This window comes from Sceloporus undulatus, chromosome 4 (assembly GCF_019175285.1).
Source record: "Sceloporus undulatus isolate JIND9_A2432 ecotype Alabama chromosome 4, SceUnd_v1.1, whole genome shotgun sequence".
Lineage (NCBI taxonomy): Eukaryota > Metazoa > Chordata > Lepidosauria > Squamata > Phrynosomatidae > Sceloporus > Sceloporus undulatus.
The window spans coordinates 88,588,305-88,598,756 of NC_056525.1; the positions used below are offsets into that span (position 1 = coordinate 88,588,305).

A 10,452-nucleotide genomic window follows, 5' to 3' on the forward strand; every position below is an offset into this window, starting at 1 on the left:
ATAATAATAATAATAATAATAATAATAATAATAATAATAATAATAATAATAATGTATACTACCTGGTCTTACACATCCAGTGGCACAATTATTTTGGGAGAAAATTACTGAGGTTTTGGAAACACACTCACCAACAATTTTCTCAGTCTTGGCTTAATTTAACTGGGCAAGGTATTTTTGTACTTCATGATTTGGCATCAGGTCCAAAAGAAAAAAAGGATGTCAATATGGGTGGGACAAAACAAATTTTTGAACAGAACACACTATGAAAAACAGGTTCTTCTACAATTGACTGAATTATGTGGTAGAATACACTCCATAACACAGACAAGCCAGTCTGGCAAATTAAGCCCAGTATCAGAGTAATCCTAGAAGAAGGTTGTGATGGATCCCCTATCCAGGCAAGCCCTGCAGTTTCAAACTTTGGGGTCCTATCATTCACCTTGCCCTTTTGCCCCTCAAGATCCTACGTTGAATCTCATACTCAGTCATCAAAATGACCACTGTTTTGGACAAGTGGCTGTGTTGATCAGTGGGCTCAATGTGGTAAAGCATGCCCAGTTCTCTCAAACAGTTATTAAAATAGAACTTCCAGATAAGAGATGTAGAAAATAATAACAGTAAAGATTTGCTATGTAACAAATAAGCATTTAGCCTTTTTTCCAATTTGACACACATAGTTCACAGTAGTCTTTCTGTTCCAAGTCAAATAACACTTCTCACTGAACTCTCTCCACATTGTCAGCTTCGAACAAACCGCAATTCAGATCTTCTTCCTTCCCTTACTCCAAACTAGCCCTCACAATCTTTCTCACTCTCTAACTCTTTAACAGACAGGTCTCTAGTTTATATCCTCCTCCTCTCCTCCATAGCCTGATCTTCCATTCCATGAAGCATGATTGATTGGTTCTATTCAGGCTTGCCCAGCTTCCTACTTTACAAAGGTTTTGTTATAGAAAATATTATCTCAAATGTTTAAAGCTTTTTTAAGTATAGTAATCAAAACTAATGGCACTCATCCATCATATCTTAAGTAAAATCCCTAAGGCTGATTTTCCACCTGATCAATTTGTTTTTGTTGTGCCTTCAATTCATTTCTGAAGTATGGTGACTCTAAGTTGACTTTATCATAGGGTGTTCTGGGGCTGAGAGTATGTGACTTGCCCAATGTCATCCTGTGTGTGTCCATGGCCGAGCAGAGAATTGGACCCTGATGTTCAGGGTTGTAGTTCAATAACTCAAACCACTACACCATGTTGACTCTCACCTGATAAATACAACATCAGTACAACAGCCAATTAACTATGATGATGACCCTGATGCTGATGCTGATGGCTGGCATCTTATTACTGGATAACAATGGTGTAAATTGGATTTAATGCCATGATAACTCACTCTTCTGGCTGCTACTGAGGTCAGAATTTTATACCAACCATGCACCAACCAACCCCCTCTCCATCTCTTCGCAACTGCAGCCTCCCCCCCCCCCATACAAGTGTTTCATGAATGGTAATGAGTGGGGAGGCAAGAAGACAAGAGTCGAGCTATAGGAAGACAGCAGCTACGAAAAGGTGGGGAGGAGGTTGGTTGGTTGGCGCATGGTTGGTATAGATGCAAAACAACCCCATCATCCATAGCATACTGTCTTGATGAGGGCAATCAAGATGCTAAAAAATCCAGAAACCAAACTATCTGAGAAGCAGTTGGAGGTTTTTAGTCTGGAGACGCACAATATCAAAGCTATCTTTAAATATCTGAGGGATGGTAGTGTGAAAGATGGAGCAAACTTATTTTCTGCTACTCTGAAGAGTAGGAGTCAAAGCAATGGAGTCAAATTACAAGACAGGAGATTCTAACGAAACATTAAGGAACACTTCCCAACAGTAGGAGGGCTGTTTGGAAAATGGTGGAATCTCCTTTCCTGGTGGTTTTCAACAGAGGTTTAGTGGCTATTTGCCAGGGGTGCTTTATGTATGGATTCCTGCTCTGGCAGAAGATTAGATGAGATGATCAATGGAGTCACTTCCAGTTCTATAGCTTTATGATTCTATATGTATATAGAGATATCTCTGAGAAAGAGCCATTTAGGCTTAAAGACTGTGTGCCCTGTTTTTTCTACTGGTTATTGTACTATATTGTGTTGTACTGTATTGCTTTGTGCTGGTCATCGACCGTAATAAATTTCATTCATATATAAAGATTATTCATCTTCTTCCCTTCCACCACCTGAGGGAAAGGGCTGTGTAAGCAAAATGGTCATGTCAGCTAACCAGAGAACCACTGTGTGGAACTGGGAGTCAAATAAGAAAGAGAATTAGGTTCATTGGGGGTGCCTCTCTTGGGATTTGATGTAAAACAGTGAATTTGTTCTTTAACTGGCAGAGCCAGTGTAGCATAATGGTTGGAGCATTGTTTTCTGTCTTGGAACATCCAGGTCTGAGCCCAAAATGAGCCACAAATTTCATGGGATAATCTTGGTGACCGTGGTTTAGTCATCGCAGCAACACAGCTGGTGTGTAATGTGGTGGAAAGAAAGCCACATACATTGCCTTGGACTCGCTGGAGGAAACATGGGATATAAACATACTGATAAATAATTATTTGGCATCTTAAATCTCCAGTATTCTCTCCTTCCAAAGGAAACTAGAGCTAGAAAAGTACTGCCTCTGAAGCTGCTCACCTCTGAGAGAAATAAATGAGTTTTTAATGAATAATATTAAATTCTTAAAACTTATTATAGTTATGTATGAATTATAGTTTCTGAATTACTTCTAGATATCCCTAATGAAAATCCCTATTCTTATACTCATAATATAAATGCCCAGTAAAGTAACACATGTCTTCAAATTGTCTGTCAACTTAAGAAAACCAAATGAACTTCACAGGTTTGAGTTTTTTAGGCAAGAACACTCAGAGGTGGTTTGCCATAGCCTTCCTTTGAATATAGTCTATGGCACTTGGTATTTTGTAGCTGTCTCCCTTCCAAGTACAAGCTAGCTCTGACTCTGCTTAGCATCTGAGATCAAACAGGTTGTGGTATCTCTAGGGTATTTAGGCATAGATACATGTTGTTGTTGTTGTTGTTCCTTCATGTTCGGCAGGCCTTCCCAAATTGACCTCCTTGGAATGTTTGCTCTCCAGTTGGGAATTATTGTTTTTAATGCTATTTTAAGGTGGGAGGGGAATAGGGAATTGGATTTTATATGCTTTGCTATGTTTTTTACTTGTGATTTGTTATGTTCTATTTTTATTGTTCTTATGTTTGTTGTTACCCGCCTTGATCCAAAACAGGGAGAAGCGGGATACAAATAAATATTTTATTATTATTATTATTTATTCATGTTGACTTCAAATTGTGGCAGTGACACTACCCTAGGTTATTCTTGACAAGACTTCTTCAAAGGAAGTTTTCTTTTAGGCTGACAGAATGTAACTTGGCCTAAGGTCCCCTAGTAGTTTCCAAAGCAAAATAGGGATTTGAACCCTTGTCTCTCAGGTTGGATCTGCCCTGTAGAAATAATCCAGTCTGACACCACTTTAACTTCCATTGTACACCACACTGTAGCTTACGGCAGGTGTATATTAATAAATCAGAAGCATTTATGCAAAGAAAACAATTTTCTTCACTTTTCAGGTTTTCCTTGTTTCTAGGTGTTGATATCATGCTTTTAAAAACCATTCCACCCTCATACAGTTCTAAAGAATCCCCCCCCCTTATATTGAGCATAATGCTTTCAAGTAAGTTGTTACTAAAATCTTCTTATTCAGCAGATAACCACACCTAAATATTTTGGCCAAACTGGCTCTCAGAGGCCTGAGAGTGTGGGAGGTAATTTTTAAAGAGAAAATTAAGGCATTTCCCTGTATGAACTCTTCAGATGGTAGTGACCCAATTCATACACCCTGGGCTGAACTCCCCTTGGTTTGCTCACACCCCCAGACTCACTTGCACAAACAGGCCTCTCTGTAAAGCTGAGCAAAACACTTCTCCCACAAGCAAGGAAGGGAAAACAGAAATATATAATACAGCTATTCTGTGTTTTTAAAACTCTAATAATATAGCAACAGTGAACAGTTTAAAAAGTACTGTTTATTCATAAGAAATCTAAAAATAATATCCCAGTAACTGATTGGATCCAAAGCACAGTCATGCTTAGAGTAAATCCACTGGCATAGTCATGAGTAAATGAAGTCCCACTGATTTTAACAGATGTTACTCTAAGGAAGGCTTAAATCTGGAGCCATCAACATATTACCACATGCAGCTGAACATCTCCACTTAGTTTCTCCCACCAGACTTCACAATACATCAAAAACTTGTATTATAATTTATTGTATCCAAACAAACTAGGATCATAAAACAGCTTTGAATCAGAGTGTTTTGCTGGTTTATGAAACCGGGGTCATTTTGTCTAAATAAACTAGAATCTTAGGTTTGGACCAAATGCTCAGCTGTTTTATTTACTCTCTCATGTGAGTTTGAGGGGCAGAGAGGAAGCAAGAGGTCTGCATATAACCACCATTGTGGCCTAATAAATAAAGATGTCCACCTTAAAGTAATGTACAAACATGGCCAATGACTAACGCCAGTCTTTATATCTAGCCAAGATACTACACCATTTTTGTGTAACGCAACAAGACAAGATCCTACGAGTAAAGATATACAACAGAGGACTATGGTTATAATCATATAAGCCATTTTATTCCTCATCATTATGTAGAGATGTAAGAGCTGAACAGTGAAGAAAGTGGATAAGAAGAAAATCAGTTCATTTGAGATGTGGTGCTGGAAAAGAGTGCTGAGGACACCATGGACAGCAAAAAAGACAAACAGATCAAGACGGAAGTCCCCCTGGAAGCCAAAATGACTAAACTGAGACTGTCATACTTCAGCCACATCATGAGAAAGCATGACTCATTGGAAAAGACAATAATGTTAGGGAAGGTGGAGGGAGGCAGAAAAAGAAGACCACTCGCCAAATGCATAGACTCTATTAGGGAGGTCATGGATGTGAATTTGCAGGACCTAGGCAGAGCATTGGAGGACTGGGGGTCTTGGAGATGTTTCGTCCACAGCGTCACCATGAGACTGGACTGACTTGAAGGCAGTTAACAACAACAAGATAAATAGATGTTGGAATAGTTATATTATGCAACTGTACACTGAAAACCAGCGTAGAACTACATAATGTGATTCAGTGCTCATGACACTGAATGCCCATGGTTGACAACAGTTGAATATGCAATGAGCAAAGGCTTCCCCAAAGTGGACATTTTCCATGTAATTTCTCAGCCTCAGCTGCAAGCTTCAAATGGCTAAGGATTAGATATTTTGGCACCATGAGGGAGAAAGTAAATGCTGCCACCACCACTATACTACTTTACCTTAACCCTTGTAGACTCTGTGCCATTGCATTACATGCACTTTTCAAGGTGTTTTTTTTCTCCAGGCCCATAGCATGTATGCCACTCTTACAAGCATACCATCTTTGTTTCTCCATCCATCTTATAGCATTAATACTCAGATGTCCTTCTTATAGCACTGTTTTAACACTAATCTCTGCAGGGGATAAAGAAAGGATCACCCCATGAGATGATGGAGTGACTACAGAAATAGTGACATCCCTTGTGCAGAATGTACTTAGAGATGGACATTTGGTTTTCATTTCTGTGTGTCTTCAAGTCAATTCCAACTTACGAAGACCCTAAGGTGAACGTATCACAAGATTTTCTGCGGCTGAGAGGGTGCAACTCATGAAAGATCATCCAGCAGGTTTCCATGGCAAAGCAGGGACCTGAACCAAGATCTAGTGTCTTAGTCCTATGCTCTAACCACTACACCACTCTGGCTCTCATACATCTGGTACTCATGCATTATTGCTTATCACTGCCAAATCTTCTTTTTTTTTAAATTCAGAACCTTTTTCAATACTTTTAAATCAAGTAGTGGAATCATGTTGCCTACAAGTCACATGTGGTCCCTCCAGGTATGTTTGGTGCCTCTGGGACCCCTGGAATGCACCTCACCCTGGTGAATGGGAGCTCATGGGCTGTTTCTCCTCTAGATCATAGAATCATAGAATTGTAGAGTTGGAAGAAACCACAAGGGCCATCCAGTCCAACCTCCTGCCATGCAGGAACTCTCAATCAAAGAACATCCAACAGATGGCCATCCAGCCTCTGCTTAAAGACCTCCAAGGAAGGAGACTTCACTACACTCTGAGGGAGTTTGTTCCACTGTTGAACAGCCCTTACTGTCAGGAAGTTCCTCCTAAGGTTTAGGTGTCAACCAAGGTGTGCCCTCCCACCTCATTCAATCTACAGTGTTCCTTCCATATTCACTGGAGCTGGGGAACTGGACTCCTGTGAAAGTGGAAACGTTGCAAATAAAAAAACCAATACTTTTTTTTACCTGGAAGACCAACTCTATAGGAATCTCTAGGTCCTCCAGCACAACTCTGTGATCAACATCTGCCAAAAGTTGATCACAGAATCATGCTGCAGGATCTAAAAAGCCTAGAAGTGTTTTCTCTAGTAATCTCTAGATCCTCCAGTACAAATTTATGGCCAATTTCCAGCAGAACCTCTCTGGAGGACCTGGGGGTTCATAGAGAGAGCATATTAATTAAATCTGCAAATAATCAAAACTGCAAAAGTCAAAGCTGCAAATGTGGAGGGCCAATCATAGAAGAAAATCCCCTTTCCTGAAACCTGAGGTGCTTTCCTTCCTCCCAAACAGAAAGTGACCTTCTTGACTAGCAATGCAGTTCTATCCATATTTACTCAGACATAAACCCCAGAGACTGCAAAGGGCTTTACTATCAAGTAAGTATAGATCGTATTGCAATCAATATCCCATGGTGTGCAGACACTTTTTGTGAGCCTTTCTTGAGAATGTAGATGTCACCCCTTCCCTGTTTTATTACTGCATCTTGTGAAAGATGATCCTCTCTGCCTGTTAGCACAACCTATTGGACAGTTCCTCTAACAGATCATGCTCACAGGTGATGCATTTTCTGAAAAGGCATGTCATGCTCACAAGTGACACATTGATCAACATTTCATAATTCCTGGGATAAACACTGTACATCCACAAAGCTACTATTACTCCCAGTAATAAACATTTATAAGGTGCATTGTTGTGTCGTTGTTGTAGGTTTTGTGTCCCTAAGCCCGCTAAGCCATGAAAGTCCATGGGTGGCCCTAGGCAAGTCACACTCTCTCAGCCTCAGAAGATGGCCATGGCAAACCTCCCCTGAACATATGTTGCCAAGAAAACCCTGTGAAAGGTTCATCTTAGGGTCACCTAAAGTTGGGAATGACTTAAAGACACACATCAACAACCAAGGTGAACAAAAGTATAAATGCTAAATCCCCCGGTTTTGGACTGAGGCGTCAAGGTGAGCAAGAAAGAAAATCCCTGCAGAGATCAGAGAAGGCACCTCTAAACATCTGTTCTTCAAAGTGAGTGAGTGAGCTATAAATGAAAAGAAACCAATGCCAACAATTTGCAGGAGCAAAAACTTCCAGGGAAGCCTGAACCACAAGAGAAGGAAGGGCCTTAGAGGGGTTCACTGTTCAGCCCAGTGGCATAAAAGCAGCCCTGTGCCTGACAATGGGTTGCTAGAAGAGGGGAAGCAAACACGAATTTCAGCCCAGGAACTTCCACAATGGGAGGGGAGGGCACCCTTGCTGCTCAGGCGGGGGACCAGGCACGTCCTCCTTTTCAAGGGCTTGCCCTCCATTTTGTGCATCACCAAGAAACATGGATTTCTCATTCTATGAATGTTTTTAGGTTTGGCATGTCCTCCATTTTTCTTGAGGGTCCTCCATTATGGTTAGGCCAGCTGGTCACCCTGTGACTGACACCACCATCATTCTCAGGTATCCCCCTCAGAGGGACTGGCATCACCATCATCCCCAGATATCCCCCTGCTCCTCAGAGTGATTGATATTACCATCATCCTCAGATATCCCCCTGCCCCTCAGAATGACTAATACCACCATCATCCCCAGATATCCCCCTCACCCTCAAAGGGACTGATCCCACCCTCATCCTCAGATCCCACCCTCAGAGCTGCCTTGACGCAGATTCAAGTCCCTCCATCGCCCGGAGATCGCTGGCCAGGTGGTCCTCGCCGCCAAGGAGGACGAGGCACCCACAAATGGAGGACCTCCCGGGGGAACAAAAGGAGGACCTGGCCAAGTCAAAGCTGCAAAGCCCGCTCCTAGAGAGATGTCAGTACATAAGGCATGCTTCTGTCTGAGTCTGGCTCCAAAGGGAGGACCTTCGGGGAATTCCGTCCTGGACACAAAGTCCTAGGAATGGAGGACCTGTCCGGGAAAAGGAGGAGGCCGGCTGGATCTGAGCTTCCCAGAAGGAGAGAGAGAGAGAGAGAGAGAGAGAGAAGGCAGGAGGGAAGGGCGCCGGGCGTTGCGGCAGAGCAGCCCCCGGGAAAGAAGGCAGGCAGGCAGGAGAAGAAGAGCCCTTGAGCCCAGAAAGGAAGGAGACAAAGGAGGAGGAGGAGAAAGAGAAAGGGAAGGAAAGGGAAGAGGAGAAGGAAGAGGGAAAAGAGAAGGAGAGAGAGGAGGAGGAGAAGAGGAGAAGGAGATGAAAGAGAAGGAAAAGGAGAAACAGGAGGAGGAAGAAAAGAAGGAGAAGCAAAGAGAGGAAAAGGAGAAGGAGAAGGAGGAAGAAGAGGAGAAAAGGGAAGAGGAGAAGGAAGGGGGAAAGGAGAAAGAGGAGGAGGAGAAGATGGGGAAAGGAGGAAGACGAGGAAGAGGAGAAGGAAAAGAAAGAGGAGGAGGAAGAAGAACAAGAAAAGGAGAAAGAGGAGAGGAAAGAGAGAAGGAAGAAAAGGAGAAGCAGAAGAAAGAGGAGGAGGAGGAGAGGAGGCAGGGGGGCCGGGGGGCGTACCTGGTGGGGCTGGGCTGCTCTCCCTCTGCCCGGCGGAGCCCTCCTTCCTCCTCCAGGGCCAGCCAGGGTCCTCCCTCGGGGCTCCTGGGGCTCCAAGGCGGCAGCAGGAGGCGATCCAGGGGAAGCCGCGGCGCTGGAGTCGCTCTCTCGCACTGCAAGGAGGGAGGAAAGAAGGAGGGAGAGAAGGAAGGAGGGAGGGAGGGGAGGTCTGGCCAGCAGTCTCTCCTGCTGCCAGATGGCCCTCCTCCTCCTCCTCCTCCTCCTTGACTCTGAGGGGGAGGCCCCCAGATGCCCAGGCGGACCAGGCGCCTCCTCCTCCTCTCCCCGGACCTGTCCTCCATTGCATGGCCTTCTGCCCGGGAGGGAGGGAGGGAAGGATGTCCAGGAGGACTAAGAAGTCATGGCTCTAGATGCCTATTAGCGTTCCTAGACCTTATCTTTTGTGATGTCCTACATTTCCCCCTGGAGTGTCCTCCTGGAGGGACGGGAGAGGAGGCGGTGGAAGAGGACAGGGATTCCTTGGAGAGGGGGGGGGGGGGAGAGAAAATGAAGGGGTGGAGTTGAGGATCCTTCCAATGACTCCTTAGAATGGTCCAGGCTGCTAGGAAAGGGGTAGAAGGCCTGGGCCTGGGGGGGGGACCACACCGGGTGTCCCCCCAGGCAAGGCTGTCCCCTGGTGGAGTGGGGCACCCGAAGGGGACACCCAGAGGGGCTGCCACTGCCTTCCAGGTCCCATGTGTCAATGCCCCCCCCCCCTGGGATGCAGGAAGCTGGGAGGGGGGCAGGCAGGGCCCTGGGGGACTCAGAAGGCCAGGGGCTGCAAAGAGGACCAGGAGCACTCCTTCCTTTTGCTGCACATGGAGGAATGCCCCACTGTGCCCACAAGGGGGCCTTTTGGCCTTGCCCCAGAAGCCCCAACCCCACAAGTCCCGTCCCCTGTGTCGGGTGACACCCCTGGCAGGGACGCCCCTGGTAGAAGACAGTAGAAAGAGAGGAGGACCACCGTCCAGGTAGATACAACAGGAGACAGCCAGATTAGTTAAAGTGGAATAGCAGCGCTCTAAGAGTGCAGTGCGGTAATCTACAAAGTTAATTCAAAGGCAGCTAACAACAGCATGATAGGTCTCCCTTCCAAGTACAAACCAGACCTTGCTTAGCTTCTGAGGTCAAAGAGGATCTCAGGCCTTCGGGGTATTTAGGCATAAATACATATTGATGTTGTTGTTGTGTGCCTTCAAGTTGACTCCATAGCATTGACTCTCTAGGGCATTCATGGCAAGAGTTCTTCAGAGGAGCTTTGCCACTGCTGTCCTCTTAGGCTGCAGAGTGTAACTTGGCCTAAGGTGCCCCAATGGGTTTCCATCACTGAAAAAGAATTCAAACCTTCACCTCTCAGAATCATGATCTAACATTCAAACCACTACTCTCCAAACCTATGGTGGAACGTGTTATTTCTGAGGACATGTAGTCAGGATCAAGTTGTGTAATGGACTTCTGCAGAGTTCTCCCCATTTATTGCATTTATTCATTCCATT

The 10,452-nt window shown here is 44.5% G+C and overlaps 1 protein-coding gene across 1 annotated transcript in view; it reads right to left on the bottom strand.

Moving 5' to 3' along the window:
* Nucleotides 1-9,105, bottom strand: part of KANK4 (KN motif and ankyrin repeat domains 4) — a 68,632-nt gene extending 59,527 nt beyond the window's left edge. Inside the window, exon 1 of the mRNA XM_042461297.1 lies at nucleotides 8,918-9,105. The gene's annotated coding sequence lies outside the window, so the exon portion shown is untranslated. The remainder of the gene's footprint in view (nucleotides 1-8,917) is intronic.
* Nucleotides 9,106-10,452: the final 1,347 nt, after the last annotated feature.